The following is a 6,000-nucleotide window of genomic DNA, read 5'->3' as shown; positions in this document are numbered from 1 at the left end:
AGTCTTTGCATGCTACAGCCAAAGTATGTGCTGTTCCCTTTGTTCCTAATACTGATGCTTTTTGAGGAAAGTGGGCTTGTGCAAAGGAGGAAAAGAAGTTGAACTGGCTGATGGACAGGCTTTTGGAGGGGACACAGTTGTATTTCCTTTTTTAAGAATAATTTAGGGTCCCATTTCTCTTTTTTTCCCAGGGTCCCACACCGTCTGAAGCAATTCTTGCTCTTAGGTAGACAGTTTAAACATACCATGTACCTCCTCTCCACCACCATTTGTCCCACATATGTTTGAAATTCTGAGCCTGTTCTACTGTGAAACTAGAGTATCATTCAGCCAGACAAGAAGAAGATAACAGAAGAAAAATCTTATATTGCACTATACAAACCAATGCAGAGGAAGTGCTGCTCATACACAATGTAATGAAACACCCAAGAACACACAGAAGCAGTTTACTCCAGCAACACCCCTGTCTTGAAACATAACTCTTTGGGTTTTATATAAAGCAGAGAACATGATTACTGTAACACACTTTGGGAACTTAGCCCCGTCTTTCCTTCACCTGCTTTCCATACTGTGCTGTGTACCACACTACCTGAAGGGATGCATTGCCTCACACCTGATAGCAAACATTGAGACCTTTCTACAAGCTTTTAGGTGCCAAAGTCAAGACAGGACTAAGTATCTTCAGGGTCTCCTTGTTGTCAGTGCAAAGAAATTCTATTGAAAGAGAATTGGAAAGTAATTTATTGTATTCATGCTATCATACGATGTAAACCACCATAGATGCAGCAGTTATGTGACTGAATGTAAATGAATAAGTTAATTTACATAGGAAGCATGGATTTTGTAATTTTGTGAAGACGCTTTAATTTAATACCTTTAATAGTCTCCTGAAGATATTGCAGTGGGTAAGATGTTTATCCAAAGTGATCGACTGCCCAGTAGAAGCCTTTGAATTCAAAAGTGTTAAAATGGCGCACAAATCCATGTAGATAGATTTTTTAAAATTAGTCTGCCAGCTGGAAAAAAGATGTAAATGAAGAGGCTGAGAACTACTAATTATTTGAACCACTTAAATAGTGGGAAGTGCTGGGCTGCGTATTCAACAGTTTTGCATTGCACTAATCTCTGCTGGCAGCAGAGTCAATAAAAGTTCTACAAGGAATCTTAACACAATGGGATTTTCCTAGCCAGATAAATCTTCCCCATCCCCACTATCCTTATTATCCTCTTGACAATGCATCTAACAATTGGAATAAATGTGTAATCGAGATCTATGCTGCGGAGTGAATTTGCTCTGAAAACACAATGCAGAAAACAGCCACAAGTGAAGGCTTAAGTTTTGTATGAGTTGCATGCAATTCTCATTGCTCTAGGGGAGGGAGTCTCATCTAGAAAACAGGAATGTGCATCGGTCAGAAAACTGTTTGACTTCCAAATATATTTCTGATTCCAATTCAGTAGCTGTAAGTGTTTTCCTGAAGAAAAAAAAGAAATCCAATTGCTAACAGCAGTGGGATTATCTCAGGTGTTTATTGCCTGTGTTCATACTGACTGAAAACAAGAACAACAAAACCTGATCACGGGTATCACTTTGGATGAGAAGTGGAAATGAAATGGCAGAAACAAGAGGTAAGATAGACTGGATGAAAAATAGCAATTTCCTCATAATCCTTCCATGTAGGCTGCCAAATCTTGCCCCAAAGGCACTTGCTAATATGATAACTAGAAGAATATAAACCAAAAAAGGTCTTCCTGAATCACTCAGCCCAGTCTTTTGATATGATATTTAGCCACGTTATAAGTTCCTTCTCGTTATCTTTAACAAACTCTACCTTAAACAGATTTGGGTTTCTCTCCTCAGTTGGAGGAGCTTTGGAAAGCTCTACCAAAGCTTCAATCTTTAGATGATTAGAGAATTTTTTGTAAATTCTGGCCAATTTTTATTTATAACTGCTTTATACCAATTTGTTTTCCTGCCAGAAAATTCTTAGAGTTCAAATGACTCTTACCCACCTTGGAGAAATATCACCCCGTGTTTTTACAACAGGCCAGCAGCAGTCCCAATTGTTTGCAATCTACCTTTAAACTATTATTCTGACTTATTAAGGTTTAACACAAGCAATGGTTGCCTTTTATATACACTGCACACACCAGTGAAGCAATTGCAGAAGGATTTGTTATATCCTCCTTCAAAGTCCCAACCCTTAACAAAGGAGTCTTTTCTGGATATCTTCTGACTATATTTCTGCTGTTAATCTCATTTCCAAGTAAGACAACTGTCAGTTTGTCTTACTGAATCTAATACTTTAGTTATGACAATCTGTATTCAGGAATGAGGGGGGTATGAAAAAAAATTTCAGTGGCTCTACTAGTGATCAGTAGTAGAGAAGAACAATCATTAAGTTCTTTGCCTACCTCTCCATAGTGCTCAGCATGGCTGAGACAGGTTACAGTAAGCCTGCTCCTTATGGATATCCAAAGTCATAAGAGCTTGTCCTTTTCAGAAAGTAGAAATAAACATTTGGTGAATTAGTGATGAAATAATGTACTAGACTGATCAAACATGTTAGATGTTAGATATATGCAGATGACTTACAGTGCCCATCCTTCATCAAGTACAATCAAACCATTACAGCCCTGTGCTTCGATAAGACTAACTTATGAATGAAGACATCTTCACCAAAAAGCCCATAATACGAATGGAGCAGAAGTGAAGCTTCCAGTTGGCCAAGCTGAGAACTGCTCTTTTATTCCTTATTACCAGTACGTTTGTGCATCACTGCATCTACAGTGTTTCCCATCTTGAGTTCATTAGAAGACTTAGTCTCACCTAGATGAGTTGTGAGTTTATTTTCATTATTTATTCCCATATTACTTCCTTGCTAGACAACAGCAAAATGTGATCTTGAACTTTCAGCATGTAGGGAATTCTAGCTAGTAGAAACCCAGGTACCGTGTCTTAGCTGTGCATGCTAACACAGCTACATCAGTCTGGCTCTGGAGTCTGCATTCTGTTTTCCCACTAAATTTCAAATCACTTTCAAGGTCTCTGCATATGTGGTGGGTTGACCCTGACTGGACACCAGGTGCTCCCCAAAGCCGCTCTATCACTCCCCTCCTCAACTGGACAGGGGAGAGAAAATGTAACAAAAGGCTCGTGGGTTGAGACAAGGACAGGGAGAGATCACTCACCAATTACTGTCACAGGCAAACCAGACTCTACTTGGGGAAAAATTGATTTAATTTATTACCAATCAAATCAGAGTAGGATAATGAGAAATAAAACCAAAATTTAAAACCACCTTCCCCCCACCCATCCCTTCTTCATGGGCTTAACTTCACTCCTGATTCTCTCTGTGTCCTCCCCCTGAGCGGTGCAGGGGGACGGGGAATGGGGGTTGTGGTCAGTTCATCACACGTTGTCTCTGCTGCTCCTTCCTCCTCAGGGGGAAGACTCCTCACACTCCTCCCCTGCTCTGCACGGGGTCCATCCCAAGGGAGGCAGTCCTCCATGAACTTCTCCAACGTGAATCCTTCCCACGGGCTGCAGTTCTTCACAAACTGCTCCAGCATGGGTCCCTTCCATGGGGGTCACAAGTCCTGCCAGCAAACCTGCTCCAGCGTGGGCTCCTCTCTCCACGGGGCCACAGGTCCTGCCAGGAGCCTGCTCCAGCGTGGGCTTCCCACGGGGTCACAGCCTCCTTTGGGTGCATCCATCTGCTCCGGTGTGGGGTCCTCCATGGGCTGCAGGTGGATATCTGCTCCACCGTGGACCTCCATGGGCTGCAGGGGCACAGCCTGCCTCACCATGGTCTTCATCAGGGGCTGCAGAGGAATCTCTGCTCCGGCGCCTGGAGCACCTCCTCCCCTCCTTCTTCACTGACCTTGGTGTCTGCACAGTTGCTTCTCTCACATCTCACTCCTTTCTTCGCTGCTGTTTGCTGTTGCACAGCAACTTTTCCCTCTTCTTAAATATGTTATCACAGAGGTGCTACCACCATCACTGATGGGCTCGGCCCTGGCCAGCAGCAGGTCCACCTTGGAGCCGGCTGGCATTGGCACTATCGAACATGGGGGAAGCTTCTAGCAGCTTCTCCCAGAAGCGACTTCTGTAGCCATCTCACTATCAAAACCTTGCCATGCAAACCCAATAAAGCATATTTCCAAGACTCTTCATGGCCTGAGCTCACAAACTGTACCAAACAAACAAACAAAAAGCTATCTATAAGTCTTGCAGTGAAAGTCAGAATAAAGCATTTGTTGATAATTGTGTTCAGCTGGTACTATGGGACTCTATAATCAGGCTAAACCTCAGACATTCCAGAGACCAAACTGTTTTGGAATCTGTCCTGAGACTTGAAATTCTTTTGAGTTTGTCCTAACATACATAAATAAGTGGGAACCTGCACATTAAAAATACAGACAAAAAGCAAATGTTAAGAATTACTAGGAAAGCAACACAAAACAAATTATGTCTTTGAATAAAACTGTGTTTCAACCGTATCTAGGCTGCTGGGTGCAGTTCTGGTTCATACAGCCCAAAAGGGGTGCTGCAGAAATTAATATCAAATGTTCAGATGACAATCTGGATGATGAGCAGTGTGTTACTCTAGAGGACAAACCAAAGCTTCTGCCTGCTGCCTGAAGAGTTGTCTGTCCAGAATACCTATGTCTAAGTGGGCAGCTGATCCTGAGCATAACAGCAGCACCTTTGCCCATTCAAAATCCTCTCAGAAGAGGTCTGCTTTGGAAGATTACTTATCAATCAGATTGCTGCCCAGAAAAAAGGAGAGCTTTTTTTTCCTTCTCCTCAGGCTTTGGGAGTTTGAAGGCCTAGTTCTTGATTCCTCCCCAACCCTCCCTTTCCCTTTCCCTTCCCTTTCCCTTCCCTTCCCTTCCCTTCCCTTCCCTTCCCTTCCCTTCCCTTCCCTTCCCTTCCCTTCCCTTCCCTTCCCTTCCCTTCCCTTCCCTTCCCTTCCCTTCCCTTCCCTTCCCTTCCCTTCCCTTCCCTTCCCTTCCCTTCCCTTCCCTTCCCTTCCCTTCCCTTCCCCTTCCCTTCCCCTTCCCTTCCCCTTCCCCTTCCCTTCCCCTTCCCTTCCCTTCCCTTCCCTTCCCTTCCCTTCCCTTCCCTTCCCTTCCCTTCCCTTCCCTTCCCTTCCCTTCCCTTCCCTTCCCCTCCCCTCCTCTCCCCTCCCAGAATGTGCCTTAAGTTCACAAAAAAAGCCACAGCACTAGCAGGACTGGGGGCATCCCACAAGAAAGCAAGTCAGATTCCTGCTGACAGGACAGATGTCCAGGAAGGAGCCTGACTGCTGCCTGCGCTTGTATCCAGTGACTTGAACACCAGCCTTTCCCTTCCCCCTTGACAGAGGAGACTTCTGCACAAAGTCAGGACAACCTCCTGTGTTTAACAGTAGCTGTGAAGAATTAATACCCCTCTGCCCTCCCTCTCTTCTCTTTGAAGGCTAGTGCAGTGCTATGACTGATGTCCCATGTGTTGGGGAGGTGTGAGCAGACCACTTCAGCAGAGGTTTGTGAGTAGCAGTGTGTGGAAAAGCATGTCAGCCTCAAAACACCTCTCCAAACACATAATTTTCTGCTGTTGATGCAGGTGTTAAGGGGTACCCTTCTTACTGTCCTAACTCTCTGGGAAGACAGCCAGTTGTTTCATCAGTACTGCAGAGGGAATTTCTACATTTTTTATAAAATGGGAGAGTCTGTTCTTCTGCCTCTGCCTTTTGGAAATACTACAAGTAATGGGAAAAGGGTGCAAGTAGAGATAAGTGAGTGCAAAGGAATAAGTCATGTCAGCAGAGGCAGAGGTCCTTTACCTTGTGGGAAATAGGAATTCTTGTCTTGAATTATTTATAAACTAGGTTTCTCCACCACAAATATTGGCCAGTCGTACTCTACTCACCCGCTTTTGATTCCTTCAGTTGAATTAATTACTATGTAGACAACAAGAGTAAAGAATCAAATTTGGTCTGTGCATTTCCCCCC

This window comes from Gavia stellata, chromosome 1 (assembly GCF_030936135.1).
Source record: "Gavia stellata isolate bGavSte3 chromosome 1, bGavSte3.hap2, whole genome shotgun sequence".
NCBI classification, from domain to species: Eukaryota; Metazoa; Chordata; class Aves; order Gaviiformes; family Gaviidae; genus Gavia; species Gavia stellata.
Note: the sequence above shows the minus strand (reverse complement) of the source record.